General features: G+C 40.0%; 1 long non-coding RNA gene across 2 annotated transcripts in view; it reads left to right on the forward strand.

Moving 5' to 3' along the window:
* The window catches only part of LOC310713635, a 123,159-nt gene extending 103,288 nt beyond the window's left edge, over nucleotides 1-19,871 (forward strand). For both annotated transcript variants that reach the window (XR_014529369.1, XR_014529370.1), the window contains one exon: nucleotides 19,838-19,871. This is a non-coding gene — a long non-coding RNA (uncharacterized lncRNA). The remainder of the gene's footprint in view (nucleotides 1-19,837) is intronic.
* The last annotated feature ends 2,970 nt before the right edge of the window (nucleotides 19,872-22,841 follow it).

Genomic DNA, 22,841 nt, shown 5'->3' on the forward strand with positions numbered 1-22,841 from the left:
CCATTTGCTGTTTCAGTACTACATTATGCAAATAGTCTTCTCCGTCCCACAGTGTGCTATTTTAGATACACATGGAATACGAAGGTAGACTATCCAGCTTACCTGCTGACCCCGTTTGCAACTGTGCAATAAAATGCCCAAAACAAACATTTCTTTGGGGCTGATCTGCCAAGGATGTATTCTAGCTTCCTTCCCCTTTATCCCAGGTGGCCGTGCTCCTTCTCCATCTCTCCCTCCCACCCCACCCGGCCACGACCCCCGGCCACGACAAACATCCTATGAAAGCACCGGTTTGCCCCCATCACAATAATTATGCATTTTTATTTATTAATCGCATCTGCTATGCATTTGAACTCCCCTCTCTCTCATCAAAATTGTGAACTGGGCCAGAAGATGTGGCAGCCATGTCACTTTGTATCAGCTGCCTCTTATTTATTCCGGGACCACTTTGACCTTCAGCTATAGTGTCATGTGCTTCTCTAATGGCTCTCGCCGCTTTCTTCCTCCAGCAGCCATTGCTCCCTAGAGATTATCTGCATGGGAAGATAACTTTAGGAGCCTCTGGGGATCTGCTTTCTGTTGGCTCCCACACTGCCTTTTTTTTTTTAAAGGAGGAAAAAGCAGTGAGGGGGGGGGATCCATTTGTTCAAATCCAGAACATTTTTGTGCTTTATTTAAGGAAATCCGTGTGTCTATGGGGGGATATGGGGAAGGGGGAGAAAAACCACCCATCTCTGCAAAGCTACCACCTAATTACTGCCTGCTGAGTAGCACGGTTAAACACAGTCAGTCAGAGAGCCTTAAAGATACAATATCCTCTCTCGCGAACTGTCTGCTTGTCAATTCAGAGTCACCCTCCTGCTTTAAATCAACCAACCACAGAGCTGTTATGAACAGCAACTGATTTCCCATGCAGTGCTGCAAAACAAAAAAAAAATCACACCATATCCTGTTTTTAATGGGCGCAGTTTTTCAACTGCGTAACAAGAGGGAGCTGGCACTGCTGAGCCGAGCCATATCAGGAGGAGAAGAATGGGTTCAAGGAGGAATCAGGTGGAGGCCTTGAAGTGTTACGATCGCAGTCCCAATTACACAAGCATTGTGATGCTTGGCCCCAATTACAGACAAATAACAGTGGAGTATGTTCTCTTCATCACTGCTTGTAGACATTGATGGCCCTTATTATTTTTGCATGGCAGAATACAATAAACTAGTTTGAGCTCTAACTAATATTGTTTTGTTAATGCAGTGTATGTTTATACTCTGAAACATTCCTAAAAGGGATCACCAAATAAGAGCTTTCTTCAGCAAGCTCACTTAAGCACATGGATGTGATGAATATGTTGTAGGAGCTTATATTTAGATCTCCTCTTGCAATATTGTCCCGTCAGAAAATATGATATATATGGGGAAGTGGTGGGTGGGAGGGGGAGAGAAAGAGAGAGAGAGAGAGAGATCCTACAATCTTGTGTGGAAGTGGGGGGGGGGGAGAAAGGAGTTATTATTTCAAAATAGAAAATTTAGACTGAAAAAGGTGACCTCTATGAAAGGTTTGATTCAAATGTGGCTACGTAGGGGAAACACTGAATGTGGATAATCAGGAGATTCAAATCACAAAAGGATAAATATAGCAGGCCTACTGCATACATAATATTTTATATCCATTTAAATTAGAGAAGTACTGAAGCATTTTATGCAATGAACTGAAAAGAGGTATTTAGAATAGTGAGGGCTATTTTATTCTGTTTTTAGCTTATTAGCGATTTTAATTTTTTAAATGTTTTAAATAGTTTAAATGGGGTTGTTGTTGTTTTTACCAGTAATTGTTTTATTCTCTTTGTAAACTGCTTGGAGTTTTTTAAAAAAAATAATCAGGTGGGGTATACTTTTTAATTAATTAATTAATTGCAAGATGGTGCTAATTAAAGGACATCTCTTAGTTTAGGTTCCACTAACGTGCCATTGTTCTTCTAGCCTGCCTTTCCTGAATGAAGCAAACAATTATGCCATAGTAGCCAAATGGTGTAGCTAATATGCATCTCATACTGATGTGAAATGCTGCTCCTGGACATTATACCTATTTTAAAGCATTCTCTCTAGCTGCATGATTATACTTGGAACTGTTTCGGCATGTGTTCATAGCAGGAAAGGGAGGAAGCGTCTCTTTGGATCTGCCAGCTTGCACATCAAAAACAAGAGAGTGCTGGAAAAGGTTTGGCACAGTCCTGCCGTTCTTTCTAGCCACTTACATTAATTGTGTTGTATAAAATGGTGTTCATCTACTGACAGAAGGCAGGGAGAGGCAATGAATGAGAATCTCCTTCCTTCCCATTCCACAGACAGAAGTCATCACTGGATCCACTAGTCTCTCGCCAGTCCATGCACAGCCAGCCTCACCTCTCTACCAACCTTTTACGTGTCCTGTTAATCCCCCTTGGGTCCCCTTTCCAAACAAACAATGTGTGACTGCACCAACTTATCAGCAGACCAACATAGGTAATCAGCTGAAAATTCCAGGTAGCCAGGAAACTGAACACTTTCCCCTTCAGCAAGCCAGTGTCATTGCTGGCCAGGTGAACAAATAACAACATGGGCAGCAGCATGCCCTGGTTCATGATCCTGCTACCCAGCCCCTGTACTGTAGCCCACTGTCTCGGGCCCACCTGGCTGCTCAAACACGAATGTGCTTCTCAATGGCTGTAGCTGCAGATGACAATGTGAAAGTGCTCCAGCTGGAGACAGACACCTGATAAGACAAAAATATAGCTGAAAACAAGCCTTCAGCTATCCCCGCCCCCTCTCACTTCCTCTCACGGGAGCCAGCTGACTCGTATGAGAGCTCAGCACGAAAAATGGGACATCCAGTCAGAAGTCAGGGTGGCTACTGTAATTCTGAGATGTCCCAGTCAAATCAGGACTATTGAGGGATATGTTACTACTATTAAGTAATTAACACTTGCACTGTCATAATAATAATAATAATAATAATAATAATAATAATAATAATAATAATAGGTTGAGTACAGTTTATTGCTTCCATCAAGATAAATATACACAACAAAGAATCCAACCTATATTCTAATGTCTCTATCGCTGTCATTATTCCTACTATCCATTTGCAATGTACATGAGATTAGAATCATCAAAAGCATAATAACTGGTAGCTATTTCTGGCTGTTTCTTGGAATTAATGAGTAAATAACATTTTATTTACTTAGATTCACAGTTTAATGAATAGGTCTATAGGTATTTGTTTTATCTAATTATGCGGAATTGGCATTTCATAAATATAAGTTGAACATTCATTCATTGCTTCTAGATGCACAGTTTAACTATGGCAGTAGGTACTTGATCAATTCGGGTATTTCTTGGTTTGGAAACTCAGTTTGATGTTCTTTTATGCAAGTTGTGAGTTTTTACATGGGTGGAAGATAAAATTGTAGAGGTTAACATGAACATGCCATCACCAAAGAGGACCTTAGCTCTCAAGTGTTGGCAGGCATTAGGTGTTTCTCTTTAGGGTTAAGTTAACATAATGGAAATGGAAATTTCAACTCATTTGATTTATTCAATTAGAGGCCTCCATGTAAATGGACATTTGCCCAACTTTTTTTTTTTTTGTAAAACAAGTGTTATATTCTGCAATTTTCTATTGGATAGGAGATGACAGCTTAGCTCATTTTCAAAACTACTGTTGCCAGTTGAACAGGGAGCTTTCCACTTTCCTAACCTTTCCATTTATCATGCAGTCCTCTTAGTTTCACAGGCTATTAGGTGACAGCCCAACACCTCTTTTAAGCAAGTGAAAACTACCATCATTGCATTACTATATGCAACAAAAACAGAGAAACGATGGCTTGCTTGCTGTTAAGTCTGCAAAAGCTATGTGGAGGAAATTGGGCAAAGAATTGCAATTTGATCCATTTATTTATTTTATTATGTACATTTAAATACCACTCCATAACAAGGCACCACAGTGCAAAGGGCATTATCAGTCCTGTGCTCAGCACTTTGGGAAGCCCTGAGCACAGGGACTAGCAAAGTGCTTCTTTCTTCTCTCTCCATCATGTCAAACTGGAGAAAGAAGTTTGCCTTTTGCAAGCTTTGGCCTCAGGCAAGACTTTTCCCATTTGCAGACAATGCTTGCAAATAAATAAATAAAAAGGGTGCTTCCTTTGGTTTTGTGCACCTGTTCCCAGTAAGGAAGAGGCACACACAGCCAAAGTGAGCAGTACTTAACCTCCCACTTGTCAGCTGACAGACAGGTAGGTTAAGTCCTTTTGCTTTGGCTGTGAGTACCTGTTCAAGAACGGACCCTTGTAGCTGAGGCAGAACTGAACCCCACTCTTCCATCCATTGGCTGGTGCCACAAGTGACACAAGCTGATTGAGAGGTTGGTATGGATCGAGGTAAATGGCCTCGTGGTCCAGATTGGACCTCCAAGATTACTCACATGCCACAGATGCCCCATCCATGGTTTACCATAGAATTATAAAAGCAAAATAAAATCCAACACAGATGAGCCAGGATGCCAGGCTAGAGATTTAAAATATGCTCTCATGAATTCCACATTCCCCCACCCTTACAGTCTAAAAACCTGAGGAGACAGTGAAAAATAGTAAAAACGAAATAAAATTAAAAATGCTCACCCAAACTACAAGAATTAAGGCTGCTGTCACTACAATCTTACCAGATGGAGAAGAGGTAGTTGCAGTTGGACATATAAAGGTACAGTGGTACCTCAGGTTACAGACGCTTCGGGTTACAGATACTTCGGGCTACAAACTCTGCTAACCAGGAAGTGGTTGTTCCAGGTTAAGAACTTTGCCCCAGGATAAGAACGAAAATTGGGCGCCAGCAGCGCAGCGGCAGCAGGAGGCCCCATTAGCGAAAGTTTGCCTCAGGTTAAGAACCGTTTCAGGTTAAGAATGGACCTCTGGAACGAACTAAGTTCTTAACCCGAGGTACCACTGTAATAAACAGATTTTAGATCAACCAAGGGATTGTTAGGGGGCAGGAGGGGCTATTTGATGAAAGATTATTCTGGTATGTTTGCATGTTCTTATATTGAAATTCACTAAAATAATTAATCAGAAATAGTATTGCAGTACAAGACATGAGGTAAAGCAAATCAGTAGATATGACACAAAAATGTAAATACAGAAGTGTGGCCCTGGGAAATCTTTGGCACAGGGACATCGTATTTGCAAAATCTAATGGAGAAGGTGAGCTGCTTGCTTCTCTTTTGAAATTTTCTTATTTTGCTGTACAGATCAATCCTATCACTTCATCTCTTTGTGAGCCCTGCTTATTTATCACATTATGAGAAAATCTGACTAATCGCTCTTACCAGCCTGATAGAAGGCAGAAGGAAGAAGACTCTGATATGGAAAAAAGGAAAAGTGAGCATGTAGACATGGAAGTTCTTGATGCAGTTAAAATTGATCCAGAGGAGATTTAGTAAGGTCATTGCTATCTGATGGCTGTTGCGAGTTCTCAGTGAAAATTAATTTAATGGATTTGTTCTGCTTATTAGTGGTCATGTATTTCAAGGCCCAACTTCCCATTACATGAAGCACATGTAACAGAACCCTGAAAACATCTCTTTCTCTTTAACAAAGAAAAGAAAAGGAGAGATGGTAGAAGCAGTCTGATGGTGGCTGGCTGTTCCCGTGCAGCAACACCGTATTGTCCAAGTCCCTCTTCCTTAAGAAACAGACCAGAGAAGATCCAGATCAGGGGTGTCCAATCATGTTTCACCACCTGAGGTAAAATGGGAAGGTGCCTCCCTTGTCTCCCCTATGCCTGCCTATGCTGAAGTCTCGTTTACTGGGGTCACAGGAAGCTGTTGCCGTGCAACCCTGGCAGTGCTGGCAGAGGCGAGTGGGGCACCTATGCCAAAAGTGGCTGCTTCAGTCTGTCTCTGATCCAAATGCATTGGGCAGGCCCTGATCCAAATGCATTGGATAGGAAGGGAAACTAAGGTTCTTATTCTTTGTGGAATAGGGAGAACAGCTGGCTTAATTGAAGAGAAATTGATTTTGAGGATTTGGATAAGTTGAGGAAGACTTCATTTTGGCTAGCATCTTAGCAGGTAATATGACGCACAGTTGCCTTCTCCTCAGTTTAATGGGCATGTTACTACTACTCAGAATTCTAGATGGCTTGTTGTTAAATGGTGTTGTGGGGCAATGACAAACGTGGCATCAAAAGGAATGGCTCTGAAAAGAGAAGTGTGGAATTGCATGGAGGGAACCAAGTTTGTCTTTTCACACTAGAGTGTCCACCATTGCCTGAGGTGGGGACAGCAACCGCCTCAGGAAGCAGGATCCACAGGGACAGCAGATTCCAACATAGATCCCTTGTTCCTGATGTACATCTTCACTCACCCTTTCTTTCCTCATTGGAAGGACATTTTGTGGTTCGACTCAGATACCAAAAAGTCTCAGGCCACCCATCTAAGTAGGGATAATTTCTTGTCCTACTCAAAAGATATTATGAAGTACAGTCCTTATTTACTAAGTAAAACAAGATGATTGTGGGTGGTCATTAGCTTTCAAAGCTGTTCATGATCTCAGATATTGGTGGCAGCAGTCATGAGCTTGTAGGGTGGGAGTTGGGTTAATGACACAGTTTATTATGTGTCCACATCAGTAGTCACCAAATTTGTATGTTCCTCTGAATACTTGACTTTTGCAGTTATATTGCTCGTACTAACATAAATGATTGTTTTTTTTAAAGAAATAAATAGATCATCACTTTCTGCAGAAGGGGTGAGGAACCTGTGGCCTTCCAGATGTTGTTGGGTTCCAACTCCCATCAGCCCTAGCCAGCATGGCCAATGATCAAGGAAAATAGGAGTTGGAGTCCAACAACATCTGGAGGGCCACAGGTTCCTCATGCCTGTGACTTGGATCCATGACCACAAACACAGTTCCACCAGTGCAAGGCACTAATTCTCCTAATTTCCCTGTCCTGTTGCCCTTTAAGATACATCATCATACACCATTCCAGAGGGTTCCTCAATGCTCAGGAGCCAGTTTTGAGAGGTTGCAGGAAGCTAGGGAGCCAGCAAAGCTCATGAGTAGTGTTCTCATCTACCTCTGAGTCCCATTTTGTTTTTCTCAAAAAATATGAGCTTAGTCAAAGTAAAGAAATTTGATGCACTTTCTGTATGTGGTCCAATAAATGCTCCTTCTCAAAAGCTTCTTGGCTTTTCTGTAGGTATGGCATTGAAATTGGCACAATCCACAGGGGACAAAAATCCCTGTGAAAGGACTCACTCATTAATTTCATGGATTGCACCCAGTAGCAGAGCTGGAATCCATAGCTATGTCACATCACAGACACATTATGGGTCTTAGTTGGCACCATTTAGATAACTTGGTTATGTATAACCACTGAATCTGAGATAAAACATTGTTAACATTAAGGATCTGTGGTACGATAGTTCACTTTACATCATCTCAGTGGTTGATTATGGTGATAATTTTCAAATTAAGGCAAAATACTTGTTTAAATTCGGTGAGTTCCAGACAGTATTCAAAGAGTGAATCACGGGGTATTAATAGAAGAATGCCTTGGGAGAAACTAGTCAACCTGTCTAAATCTATTCAATGAGTCATATTTTAGTCTCAAATCCTGACTTCTCACACATATAATCTCAGTAAACCCATTTTTACAAGTAACTTCCAGAACAAACTTTAGAATATTACATACTTCCTTAAATGAGAAACATTATACCTTCAGTGTACTGTTGCCACATAGTAGGTGTGGGGAACTGGATTTGGCCCGGGGGCCAGATCCTTATCTCCACACACCCTTGGGTCATGTTTGGCACATGAGTGGGGCCATTTCTCAGTCCCTTAATCTCACAATGAGGGCTTCACCCTTGCCAGCAATCGGCTGATTGTTGGCACTGGTGAAGCCCTGTATGCAGCGCTACTTGAAAGCCTTGAAAAATCAGTTGATTGTCTTTGCTTGGGAAACCTTGTTCACAAGTGCTGGCAATCAGATGGCAGTTGGCTCTTGGGACATGCCGCACAAGAGACTTTTCAGTACCTCCAATCAACTGAATGAGAAATTGCTTCCAAAACTGCATTCAAAAAATTGTGTATTAAGAAGCTAGTGAATTTTCATGCGGATTTCTCTTTTTTTAGAAAATTGCTGTGGAAATATGGAGAATGGAATTTAAGATATGGAAAAATGAGAAACTGAAAGAAACTAAAACTGACGCTTCAGTCTATTCCTGCAAAAGGCAGGGTGTTTTTGGTAGCGTCACCCTGCTTTTCAAACTCCTTTCCAGGCGGTATTTGATATTTAAACACCAGTTGGAAATGTTTTTGTTTATCGAGGCATTTAATCTGTGGTTAGTTTTACATCAGGAGGGCCTCCCATCTGCTTAGGTATTTATTGTTGCTGCCCTGCTGTATTTTTAGTGTCAGGCCATGATTTTATCATTTTAATGATTTACTACATGAAGCTGCCCTGTGCTGCAGATTGGAAATGACCTAAAGAATAAGTGAATAAATAAATGTGCCACTTATCTGACATATTTCACAAGGGTGATGTGGCCACGAGATCAAATACACCACCCATTCTCATTATCAGCAGATTCCTTCGTCTTTTTTGACCAAGTATTAGAAATTGGTCTACCTGCAAGTGGGGAGCTAGGGAGGGAGGGCAACACTTTCACATGTAGCAGATGGTGCTGCCATTGCTATACACTCTGAGGAAGAGTCTCTCCAAAATCCTGGCTGCCTGCCCATGCTCCACCACATATGTATGTGAAGAGGAACATGTCCTAGTTTCCTTTGCCTTGCTGACTGCAGTTTTCAAATAAGGTGAAGTGGGTGAAGTATAGGGCAGGGAGTGAAAGAGGAGAGTGGGGAAGAGGGAGGTAATGTATAAGAAGAACTCAGAACATATCACTGAGTCAGAGTCAGCATGGCCAATGCTCAGGGATGATGTGAGTTGTAGTCCAAATGATGATGATGACCATACATTGGGCAAGTCAGGGATGGATGGATAGATGATAGATAGATAGATAGATAGATAGATAGATAGATATAGATAGATAAGAGTACATCCCCCAAAATGGTCTCTTGGTGTTTGTTTTTAATTTCTTTTTGCTTTTAACTTGCTTTTAACTTTTTATTATTTTATTATTTAGCTTTATGTTTTCATATTGTTGCATACCGTTGTGATATATGATACAGTAGTATACAAATATTTTTCTCGATCAATGAATAATAGTTTAACAGCACCTGGAAAGCTACAGATTCTCCACCCCTGGCCTATACTAAATAAGAGAAAAACATTAAAAACACTGCATGATTGTGCATGCCTGTATCATATCATTTGCACTATTGTTTTCTGATGGCTTCTAGTTGAGTTGTGGCCATTCAGTCAGCAAGGTGCACAGCTGTCTTCTGCTTCACATTTGCTGAACTTCAACTGTGCCAGAGGTGCTGGGCTTAAACCTGGAACCTCTTACATGCAAAATCTCTACTAGAAAGCTACTAATCTCCCATTTTTGTGAGCATACAAACTTAAAGATAGACACATTTGCACTGAGAACAATGAACGCACATTCAGATCAGCCTCATTGCTCTGAAGTATCTAAGCATATCTTCACCCTTTGGTTTCATCTCAAGGGTACCTTGGAGGAATCAAACAGCACCTGGGGTCTTCACTTGAACAGGAGAAATCTGGCATATCCCATTGCTTTTGAAATCTCTGACTGAAACAAGTAAATGCCTTGCTGTCATTGTTTCCATCTGGGTTAGTAATTTTAGCTTGTATATTTTCTTGCCCCTGGTATTACATCTGAAGACTTCATTTCATTCATTTTTTTCTGAAGTAATGGTTTTAATTGTGATGTTAGCTATTCATCCCTCCAGTACCATCTCATAAGTGGCTTCAAGATTACTGTCTGGATGGAAGGCAAGGCTTCAAGAACAGAAGCAATTAGGAAGGTTAAAAAAAAAACTTGTTAAAAACAACAACCCAGAACCCCAAATAAATTAGCATTGTTCTGGAAAATAAACAGTGGAGAGGGAGAAGCCCAAAAGATTGCTTTACAGCTGGGATCCAAATAATTTAAGGTTCCTTTGTAGGAGGACTTTAAGATTCCCTTCCTTCTGTTCTGGAGCAAGATTTTGCTCCTATCTTTATTCTGGGCCATACCATATTAATAGAATCATAGAAATGTAGAGTTGGAAGGGATCCTGAGAGTCGTTAGTCCAACCCCTGCAATACAAGAATTTAAATGAAACATCCCTGACAGATGACCTTTATAACCTCCAAGGAACGAGGGTCTGCCATCTTCTGAGGGAATCCATTCCATCGCCGAACAGCTCTTACTGTCAGAAAGTTCTTCCTAATGTTTAGTCGGAATTTCCTTTCTTGTAAGTTGTGGCACCCAGAACTGGACACGGTACTCCATGTATGGTCTGACCAAGGCAGAATGGAGTGGTACTATTACTTCCCTTGATTAGGACAAGCCCATGCAAGGATTCCTGATAGCAGAAGAGGAATTTCCCCTCTCTCTTCCCCCTACATACCCTCTCCAAATCTGTTCTGGAGGCTTAGGAGAACCCTAGAGCAGAGGGAAGAACATTTTGTCAGGCAAGCAGAAATGCTTCTGCTGATATTAGTAGTAATGTATTTTATATAATTGACTTTTTATTTCTATTCTTTGTATATCATATTGTTGTTTTATTGCTATGGCCAATGGCTGAAGTAAATAAAGATTACTTACTGCTTCTGCTGATAGAATTATCTCCTTAGCACTACACTGAATCTGTGCTTCTCTTGAATTTTCAGAAAATAAAATTCTTTCCCTTTTTCTTTCCCAAGTCCAGGTTGCTTTCATCTTCTTTCAGATGCAAGCACAGCCTTGCATGTTGTTATTAAAATATACACCTCCTGGACTGCCATCCCAACTCACATCCTCATATCCGCCAGCCCACTCCCCTCTAGTACCTGCTATGGTGTGCACAAAATGTCTCAGTAAATACTGTCTCAAAAATCCACAATGTACCAGAAAGTGCTTGCTCTTCCTGTTTAGATCCTGTTTGCACTGGTTCAGTCTCTCCTACAATGAACAACCTCCCTCAAACATCCTCACATTTCATTGGATGCTAAGATTGGATACCCACCCTCCTATCGGATCTGAACAGAGGAAAGGTGAGGTGTATGTCCTTTTTCATAATGATGGAGGTCGCTTGGATGCAAAGGATCCAATAGCAAGCTATTTTACACTTAAACACACTTGCTTACACTTACACACTTTTACACAGAGAGAGAGAGAGAGAGGGAGGGAGAGACAGAGAGACTCTTTACCAGCATATGATATATTTTAAAATGTAATTGCCAGCTGGCAACAAGCAATATATTTTATATTAATGCAAATGACCACAGCACCATGTTGCATCATGTGAATCCCATTAGCTAAAATTACTTATTATTGTTTCATTATTAAAATAATCTGATACTGAAAGGGAACTCAAAACAGGTAATAAAAACCAAGCATCTAGCAGTCATGAGGCATCACAGCTGCAGCTTCTTCCTTTCCATACAGAACATCTACCACTTGGCATGTGACTAATGCGCGTGAGCTAATTTACACTCAGTTTTTATTACAGAAAGATTACTTTAGGAAGAAATCACTAACTCTTACTTAAAGAGGGAAATGTATTTTGCTATTGCTAGCATTTTCAAAATGGTGGAAGACTTGAAATTAAATTACATCAGATTCCTTTATATTATTCTGCATTAGCTTCTCTTTTATTTACTGTCATCTTGCCAGCGTGATATCATCCTGGCTGAAGAGGAATGGCGATGCTATTTATATTGTGCTGCACTGTCCTTTAATTGACCTTGTTTCTGCAGCGGAATGGCGGCTTTTCCTCAAGCTGCCAGGCTCTTTTTATTGCTGCATTTTGACCATGCACTAGTGGTTCTTTGTGCTGCCGCTAAGTTCAGGAATCAATACTGCATTCCCCGCAGCCAATAAAGGAAAGCTGACAGCATGAATTAACTGAATGTAGCCAGTTGCATGGAGGGCCATTGTCTTTAACGAAAATTGGGACGATTACCAGCTTCCATCACTTAGTGGAGGCTTTAATGCAAAGCGCGAGGTTGCGGTAATTTAATTTTGGCCCGCTGCTCTGACACACTCCCCTTTGCTACCTCTTTGTGGAGGCCAAGCTATTAATGGCTGCAAACCAAAACACGTAGGAGACAAAGGCAGAGAGACACAGGCACACAGAGGCAGCAGCTACTTCTGATTTAACAGAAGTTGTCTGGTAGTGTTTACAGCTATTGGCAGGCACCATTCTTTCCCCAAAGAGTGCTCACCACTGAAGTAATCCACAGGACATGAGCCAAAGCAATCTGGCCTGAACCCCTCCACAGACTGCAGGGGCAGCTATGAAGAGGGAAGGAAGAAAGTTGGGGAGAGGCCATATTGCTGCTTATCTCTTGCACTTCCCAGTTTGGTTGAGATGCTTTGCATCTGGAGATGCGCTGGAAGGATACAGGCCTGGCTAATTAAATGCAAACTTCATAGTTTTTGCTTGCTGCTGTTGCTGGTGGTGATGCTGAGAGGACAAATGAAATGGCACTTCGCAAAAAAGTAATGGGTTTTACTCCAGGTGCAATGAAATTGAAAACTGTAGTTCCATCTGACAGGTAATATTGCTCATTCGAATGGTTTTAAGCTCAGTTATTTAAAGGGGCAGTGTATTAGTCACAAACCATTTAACACAAGCTTTTAACTTGTTTTCACATTTGACAGTGGTAGGGGAGTCTGTCTGAGAAGTAACATTTTGAAAGCAATCGCGCTCTAAAGTTTTTATCTCCTCTTTGTTTGCTGTGAAGTAGTAAGGCAGGTAATGGTTTTGTTGCCTGCTTGCCCCCCTGTATGAGGCAAAACTGGGAAAGGAGGCCTCATTGGTGAGAACTGGAGAGCTGCTCTGTCTGAAGGATGACCAAGGCCAAGCCATGTCGATTGGCACTAGGATACTTCACACATCCATGGGGAATCAAAGGGGAAAGGTTGTGCTGCCTTGCTTCAAACAGAATAATTACTTTAAGGTGTCCCTTATGGTGGTGATAATGAGAAGAGGATGTTTTATTATCAAACCACTTTTATCCACTGATCATGAAGAACACAAACTGATTTGGTCACCACACTCCAAACACAATATAAAGGTTTAACATACCCTCTAACACTTTGAAGCCAAAATCTGGGATGTCATCTTCTCATTTTTAACTAGCGAGCATGAAGGTAATTTGGGTTGCCGTGATCTCACACAATGCCCCCTCCCCGCAATAAAAAATAATTTGGCGGGCACATTGCCTTATAGGCATAGGATTCAATAAACAATGTTTAAAAACCAGGTTTCCATAACTTAACTCAAATATAAGGTAAATGTATCAGCATTCAGAACAATAAGCACCTTCTTCCTTCAGTGGAAATACTGAAGTGTGTGTTTGACAGATGGACTGAGTAGAGATGTTGTAAGGACCCCAGAAAACATATTAAACACCACTTTAGTTTGGTGGTGAGTTTTGATGTTGGAGATCTAGCATTAAATACCTGCTCAGTAAGGAAAGTCGTTGAGTTGTTTTGCGAAAAGCATTTCTCAGCAGCTTGATTCATCACAGAGCTGCTGAAAAGATCAATGAGACAAGAGAATATGAAGGTACTTTTATACACCAAAAAGTGCTATAGAAATTATTACAAATACAGTGTGCAGATGTAGGGCTATTTATGAGTCAATGAGATCTGACCTTATATGCTACTGCTCTGATGGACATCAATAAAAAATTATTAGGGATTTCAGCATGAACAACCCTTATCCCTATGAGACACAAGTTCCACAGTGTCTCTCAGAGTGCCATTTAAGCATCAAGACAAACACATCAAGGGAAATGTTTTACAAATATTCTCAGTACTTACCGGTAACTCAGTGTGGCCCTCATAGAAGATTCCATAACAAGACACAGAATAGGGCTGCAGGGATACAGCTCTGGCCCCTTCCTGAGGTTGTATGATACTGCTGGCCTCATCCTTGATGACCCCATTTTATGCATAGAGAAAGCCTACACATATAGACCTCTATGCACATAGGCTTTCCTCGCATTCTGGACTGTTGCATGATCAAGGTCCCAGAAGATGGAGAAAGCCTGCATGTAGCTACCACATGACCTCACATGTAGGGTCAGAGGTACACCCCCACTGTCCTGTCTGTGCTGCACATGTAAGGGGGCTAAAGTTTTCATTTGAAAGAAGGATCCAGCCTTAGGGCTGCTGAAAATATCAGTCAGGTCACAAAAATGTTATAATTCTAATGCAGTGTGCTATGCCTCCTTAACACATTTTTTTAAAAAAATGAAAATATGTTTCGTACAATGTGTAAACACTGACAGCTAGGGAGTTTGGCAATCTGAAAAATGACTTTTCAGAAAGAAAACAAGGACAATACACATTCAGCTTTGCTTTGAACGTAATGAATTATTTGGATTAAAAAGAGAAAATGATGGGGAAACAAAAATAATACTAATTAACATTTCTTCAGTTCAAAAGGAATGTTGCTTTGATAAGTAGCGTTGTATATTTACAGTACACACAAGTCCTTCTGGGAATGAATGTTTATTAAAATTCAGTTACCAATTTCCATTACACACATTATTTCTCAAGCCCAACTTTCCGTGAGGAAGCTATAATGCTCCATATACTGTCACTTGATAGAGTCACCTTCATTCTGAACACTTAATGTGGAAGATTCATTAATTTCTACAGAACGTTCAAAGGTGCTGTGAAGGCAACGTTTCTGGTCTACACATTTTCATTTTGTGGTGCAATGAAATCTGGAGCAGTGGAGGTGTGATGGATAGATGGCATGGCCATGTACCACTGAGTTAAACTACATGTCATTTTAATCCCTCCCCCCTCTAAGAGCTCATCCACACTTCTGTTTATGATGTGATTTCTAGGTCTGTGACTTGCAGATGCAGATCTGAGAAGATTGTTTTTTCCCTGCCTGCCATATTCCCTGGGAAAACCTGCTCTCTATTGCTGAATTGGAACAAACGTCAATCTGCTGAAAACCCAAATATTTGGGGAAGTGGCAGGATTTTTGTTTTTTGTTTTTTTTTGGGGGGGGTTGTTTGTTTGTTGTTTTTTTAAAAAACCTCTCTGGTCTGTGTCTGGAAATCATGGATCTGTGCCTAGAAATTATGCTACAAACAGAAGTATGAATGAGCCCAAAGTCCATTTAGAGCAGTACCATACTGCTTTACTTCTCAGACTGGCTTTACAATCAACCCCTCTTTCCAGGGAACTCTGGGAATTGTAGTTCTGTGAGGGGGTAGGGGTCTCCTAACAACTCACAGTACCTTCAGCGAACTGTAATTCCTAGGCCTCTTTGGGGGAAGCCATGATTGTTTATAGTGTCATTATGCAGCATTAAATGTGTAATGTAGATGTGGCCTTGGATAAAACACCAAAATATGAAAGCTGCAATCCTTTCTGAAGAGTACATTCTCGTCTTAAATCATTTGGACTTACACTTGCACAACTTCTTCTATTGTATTTAAAACATTTATTGCACTAACACTCTTCACTGTGTTTAGCTTGCATTTAAATACAAACACTCTTGTGTAACTAGAATATCAAAGAAAATCTCTAGAAAATGGCATCTGTTCTGTAATTTTCACCCAAACAACTGCAAACATCCCAAGATGCCTGCAGGAGCAATGATGCTCTGAATGAAATACAGAGACCTTGTCAATACATTCTAACATGTTTAAGCAAGGCTAAAACAGAATCTATTTCTCTTTTTGAAGAGATTTTCTTCAGTAGTACTATTTATACAATTTCTACGGTAGGATATGTATATATACAAAAACTTCAGAAGCATCCATCAGTTACTATGGGTGGAGAAAAGATATCTGTATGCATTGAAGGCTCTGTCTACATGTTTTTCATTGCAACATTTCACAATGACAGTGGCTTCTATGCCAAATTATGATGACCTACATTAGCAACTCAGCTCCCAGAACATATTGAAAGCCAACACACAAGCCAAATTTTACAAGGCAAATGTAAAATATACTACTGGAGAAGCCTGATTATCTCCATTATTTCAATTTTAGTTTTGTATGTTTAGCTATGTTCAATAGTGAAATCAGAAAATGGTCTGATGGAGATTTAAATCGAGGTAAACAGCTGCCTTAGCTAGAGTTGGCAACTTTACCATCTGAAGGTTCAACTCCCAGGTTTTGATTATTTTTTTCATTGATCTATGATTATTTCTGCTTTATTTCTCAACACATTTGTTGCATTATATCTGTTCCATCTGTTTTATTGTGTTTTTAAACATTGAAATGACCTATGGTTTCAAGCAATACGTTTGAACTATTTTTTTGGAAAATCATAGAATTGTGGCATTATAAGTGACACAAAGGACCATCTAGTCCAACTTCCTGCAATGCAGAATCACAGCCATTTTGATGAATATTTTGAGGTTATAGCATAGAGTATTTGGAAACACTTTTACTATAATGATGAAATTTAAGTAGGGTTGCTTGAAAAATTCAATTTTTTGCAAATCCGTATGAACTGACCTGATCTGCACCTTCCATATCACTGAGTAAATAAAAATGCCTTCATTTTGTTGATTTCTCACTTCTCTGAATCTTGTGGTGCCATTCTGGGCTCAAAAGCATAAAAATGCATATACTTTCAATATATCTATTTTATGATAGAATACTTTTAGAAATGCATACTTTGATGGAACATAGTTCAGAAATGTACATTTTGTGAGAAAGTGCATCCATATATAGTTAAACATGACTGTGTGGTGTGTGTTTTTAAAAAAATAACAGTTTAATGTTGAAACAGGACTGCAAATTCCTTGATAAACTCAGCTGCTGCAAATGTCTATAAGCATCTAATGATACATACATTCCTGACAATGCCAAACTGGAAACAACCTCAAAAACTGAGTATATAAAAAGTAATCCTACACTAGAGGAAGTTAATTCATTCATCATTATTATTTTTTAAAAAAGGTTTATTCTGAAACTATTCTACAGAATTTTAATTCGTACAAAATGACCTAATTTATTTCTAATTAAATCTAATGAATAGGTAATGGTCAATGTTGCTGTTTATTTGTGTTGGAATTTAATGAAATGTTGTAGTTTACTTTTCCATCTTGCTCTGCTCCACTGGAATTAGAATCTGAAAAGCTCCATAACTGTGAGCTGTAGCCAAGTTTTATTCTGAAGCCAAGGAGTGCAAAGCAGCTGCAAGCTCTTCTATGAGAGCCCACACATTGAGGTGGCCCACTAAACCATGGTTTGGCTTACCATGCTGGGTGTCAGGAACGTTGGCCCCCCAGGGTGCAGCGGAAGAGTCGGCCTCAAAAATTGAGATAAGCGAGCAAGGGGCTGACTCTGCAGATGAGAGCTGGCTGTCAGAGTCTAGAAAAGGAAGACACTGTTAGCTCCCAAGGAGAGGGAGAGATGGAAGGTGGCCAGAGCATTGCCAGGCAGCCAGCAGATAAGCCAGAGTCTGAGGCTGTGTCTTCTGAGGAGGCAGGCCAGGCATTCAGTCCCTGTACTAGGAGACTGGAGAAGCTCAGAGAACAATGAAAGGGAAGGAGAAGAAAGGTGGGGTTTTGGCATCCTTCCTGTTGAGGGGAGGGACGATGATTCAGACTGATCAACTACTGTTAATGTGAGCAGGTGGAAAGACGTTCTCTGGATGTGTTTTTCTTGTAAATAAACATACATAAAACTGACAGAGAGTCATTGCTGCTTATCAGGCTGCTTGCCTGCCAGAGATCATTAGACTGAGTAAACCAAGTCCTTTCCCTTACCATGCTAAAGTTATTGTGGGGAGGGGTCCCATTTATTTATGATAGTGAATTTGTCAGGAGGTTTAGAGAAGAGCAAAAGAAGAGAATAATCTGAAAAGATTGCCTGCCTGCCCCCAATAACTTTAAGGTTTCTGAGACTTAACATAAATAAGTCAGTTTATTTAAAAAGCAGTATCTACCAGAAAGCAGGACAACTAGAAAATTCAAAATGCCATATCTTTTTAATGCTTCTTAATTTCCCCCTCCCTTTCAACATCAGTGCTATAGAATGAAGCACTAGCAAATCCCATTATGTACTGGGCAAAGCTCACATGCTTGTTCAAAGGTGATAGTGATCTGTGCCTTTATCAATCACACACTTTTCATGCTTAAGCAGCCTTTTCAAAATCCCTCTTTTAGCTACAATGATTGTTAAATATAGCTGGTTGCTGAAAAGAGGTGAGGATAACTTTAAATGATCTTAATTTGTTTACCCTTTCAGTTTTCTTCAACCCACAGAAACCTGTCATACTTAGATTCACTATATCTTGACAAAGATTCTTTTTACCCCTAGATAACTTGAGAGAACTTGAGCACCTCACTTCCACACTAGATTACCGGGGAAGGGGCATAGTCCACATTCCCATCCTAGCATCTGTCTCCTGAGGTGGTCATCTCACTCTGCCTAGTGACAGGGTTGGCTCAGTCAGAAAAAAAGGCAACCGGATTAGACTTGGCCTGGAAGAAATTACTGAATGATGCCACAGTTGTTGGGCATGCTTTGCTTACATAAATAATATTTGTTTTGACTTTAGTTGTGGCTTAAGTGCACGACACAAAGCCACCACAGAAAATTAAAACAGAAGTTATATTTAAACATGAACTGACAAGAAGATACAGCTCTAGCAATCAGTGTCAGAGTTAGAGTTACAGCCAACTCCTGCTGGTCTACCTTTTTGTTTCTTGACTCATGTAAGAAATCTTATAAATAAAATAAAATAAAATGAGTAATCGCATTCTCCAGAAGGGGAGGGAGTATGGAAGGTGATCTACCTACATTCTTGCAAATCATTTTAAATTCCTAAGAGTGGACAAGAAGCTAATGGAAATTCATGAGTGGTGCTTATTAGCATAGTAATTTTTAAACTAAACTTTACAGGAGCAAATGGGATAGAAAAGTCAACTTTGCTTTAACCTTCTAGACTAAATTTCTCTTCCTTGCTGTAAAAATGATACCAGAAGATTTGTCAAAGTTTGTCCGTTGTTCCATGACACCGGATTGAAAGTGCCATTCTGCCATTGCTTGATAGCAGCCAGTGCAAAGTAATCATTAAGCAGACAGTATTATTTTCCTAATTAGTAAAAAAAATATTAAAAAAAATCTTTGGATTTCCTGGGGCTCCTTCCCGCTGAGCAATCATTTGATTTTGTTTATGTTGACAAACATGCAAGTTGCAGACTCTTTCTTTAATCATTTGACAAAGGCAAGTGTTTGCCCGTCTTACGCATGGGTTAAAGAAAACAATGGCACCCCCTTGCTTCTGGGTCTTCCTTTCTTGTGCAATTGTCACAGTGAGAAAACTGTACCAACTGCAATATTCTGCAGCTGTGTTTTACTGTCACAGCTGTAAATATGCATCTTCAGATAGGAATGAGAGAATCCCCTGTCTGAAACCCTGTTGAGCTGCTGGCGACCAGTGTAGACAACACATAGCTAAGGTGTCAGTGGTCTGACACAGTGTGAGGCAGCTTCCTATGATCCTAAGAAAGCTTCAGATTTTCAGACAACAATGAACATTCAGGATCCCATTGTCACATTTTTTCCCTAGATGAAGATTAATATCCACATTCGTTGAGGGGGTGGGGAGGGCAATTTATGAGGTGGCCTTTAACCTCAGAGAAACAGGATGACAATTCCAACATTTCTAATATATGGTTGCTCTTGCTTCTCGCATTCCTAGGGTCACCACTTCTGCACCTCCCAAAAGCAGGAAACAAGAAGACTAAATGTTTGTGAACATATACCACTTTATGAGTCTGCCCTAGTTTTGAGATCTTCAGTGGGGCCTTTCCCTTGTCCCCCCCCCCCCGCACCCACCCTCACAGGCACATTTGGTAAGAAGATGAGAGAGCCTTCTCAGTGGTTGCTCCCAGATTGTCCCTTCTAGGCTGGTCCCCTCTCACCGTCAGCCAAAGATAAACCTTTGACCACTAACTTTCTGTTGCAGCCAGGGTCTTTTATTGTTGCTTGTTTCCTATTTTCTTCTCCTTGTTGTTGTTTTAAATTGGTTTGATTCAAGGCTCTTTTTATTATTGTAACTTATCTGCCTGTGTTTATTTTAATATTTATAACTGATTGGTGTATTTTCTAGCTGCATATACTTATAATTCATGTTGTGAACTGCCTGGGGTCCTGCACTGGGAGAAAGGCAGGATATCAAACAAATAAACAAACAAAAACAAACAAGCAAACAGAAACTTAGAAACAAACCAACCAACAAACAGAAACTTAGAAATGTTTGTTATAATTTAATCAGAAATATATACATCTCACAGTGACCAAATGAGCTGTGTGCCTACTCAGTCTGCTATCTGAGTGCAACTGAAGTGCACTTTCAAGATCTCTTGGTTTCCTGTCTTAGTCTTCTGTGTCTTTAAGCTGGACTGGAACTGGACAGCGCTCCATATATCCCATCAAAAGGTCAGTTTCTGAGGTCCAGCTGTCCTTTACCAAGGACCAAGCCTTTAGGAACATAGATAGCTGCCTTATATACCATGTCAGACCATTGGGACATTTAGCTGATTATTGTCTACGCTGGCTGGTAGGAGCTCTCCAAGGTTTCAGGTGCAGATGTGTCAGAACATTCCCAGCCCTACCTAGAGATGTCAAGGGTTGAACCTGGGACCTTCTGCAGTAAGGTAGATGTTCTACACCCAAGTTCCCCCCTTTAGTAGACCCTGCCCCGTGGAATGGCTTTCCAAGAGAGGTTCAGCATGAGTCATCCCTGCTGCCTTCCAAGTGTCTGTGAAAAACCATATCCTTCAGGCAGGCCTTCCAAATCTGAGATGCTTCACCAGCCAGCTTTTGCCAATGTGTTTGATGCTTCTGCATAGTCTAAACTGTTCTATTGATCAATTAATGATAAAACCAACTCCATGTTGTGTATATTTTCACACAGATGCAACATTCAAAGTTATAGTCAAACATGAGCTGAAGGGAAAAGCTTTTTGAAAATAATTAACATTACCAGTTTTGGCAAGCAATGCAAATCTCCTGTAATTAAGGATTATGTAAAACTGGGATTTTAAGTACACATGGAATATTTTGCTATTATCCGTATTTTTCCTAGGAGATAATAGTGATAGCCTATCATACACAAACACCTTCCACTGCATCTTTTTTTAAATTATGCGTTTAATGTTACAGGTTAATTGGTGGTGTTTGCAAGTATCTTGTTTTCACTGGCGCTTAAAATACACTGCTAGCAAATCGACCCACACCTCTCCTCAGTCAGCATCCGTACCTCCCTTGTAGTCTGCAGTTTAAATATATTACCAATGAGGGCAAATGAAATAAACCCAGGTAGCCTGGATGAGGGAAAAGAGGGAAAGGAAGCCTGCAAAATTTGTATTACTTGTTTCTCATACTTCGAAGTCAGAGAGATGAGGTGGGGAGATAACATTCCCCTTTAATCATTTTGTCAATAGTTCAGGAAGAACGCAAGACACAATTAATATTATTATTATGTTTAAATATATTTTTTATTAAACAATTTTAGCAAAACAAATTATCAATTGAAATAACCAATTACATTTCCCCCTTTTTTTTATTCCACCCCTTCCCTCCCTCTCCCACCCCCTAAGGACTTCCCTCAGCTCCCCTCTCTGATTTGTTTGTACATATCATTCTCTACATGTTAAAAATGGTACATATCATTGCTTTATCTGTCATCTATTCTACTAATAAATTTGTGGATGTTTATTCAAAACCTGGCAAGGAGTCCAAATCATTTTGTTGTTTTTTTAGATAGTTTGTAAAAAGTTCCCATTCTTCCTTAAAGTCACAATTGTCCTTCTCACGTAATTTATGTGTCAACTTTCCCAACTCTGCATAACTCGTCAGTTTTTCTTGCCATTGTTCTTTCGTTGGGATTTCCTCATTCTTCCATCCTTGTGCTAAGAAAACTCTTGCCACTGTTGTTGTGTACATAAATAAGTTCTTTGTTCTTCTAGGCTTGTCTCGTCCTAAAATCCCTAACAAAAATGCTTCTGGCTTCTTTACAAATGTCATTTTAAACATTTTTTTCAATTCATTATATATCATCTCCCAAAAAAATTTAACTTCTTACATTCCCACCACATATGGTACAAAGTACCTTCTTTTTCTTTACATTTCCAACATGTATTTGACCCGGTTTTGTACATTTTTGCCATTTGTACTGGTGTACCATCTATACATCATTTTCATATAATTTTCTTTCAAGAGAGAACAATCTGTAAATTTCAAATCCACCTTCCACAACTTTTCCCAGTCCTCAAATTGTACATTATATCCTATATCTTGTGCCAATTTGATCATAACTGATTTAACCTCCTCATCCTTTGTTTCCCATTCTAGCAGAATACTATATGCTTTCTTCAGCAGCTTCGCTTCTTCATCTATAACCTCCTTCTGAAATCTAGAGATTGTGTAGCTAAACCCTTTTTTATTGTCTTCCTTATACATCTCATATAATTGTCTATAATGCAGCCAGCTCTGAAAATGGTCTTTAATTTCCTCATAGTCTTAACACAAGACACAATTAAAGCATATAAGCTGAAAAATCAGGGGCATTACAGTCCTCCATTGCCCAGCCCTGCTACTCCTTTGCAGGTGGACTAATCCTCAGATGGCTTGAATCTCTCATTTTTTAAACAAAACAAAAAGCCTTTTCTTTTTTAAAGAAGCGTGCTTTTGAATTTGTC

The sequence above is a fragment of the Podarcis liolepis genome (genome assembly GCF_965112155.1).
Source record: "Podarcis liolepis genome assembly, chromosome: 8".
NCBI classification, from domain to species: Eukaryota; Metazoa; Chordata; class Lepidosauria; order Squamata; family Lacertidae; genus Podarcis; species Podarcis liolepis.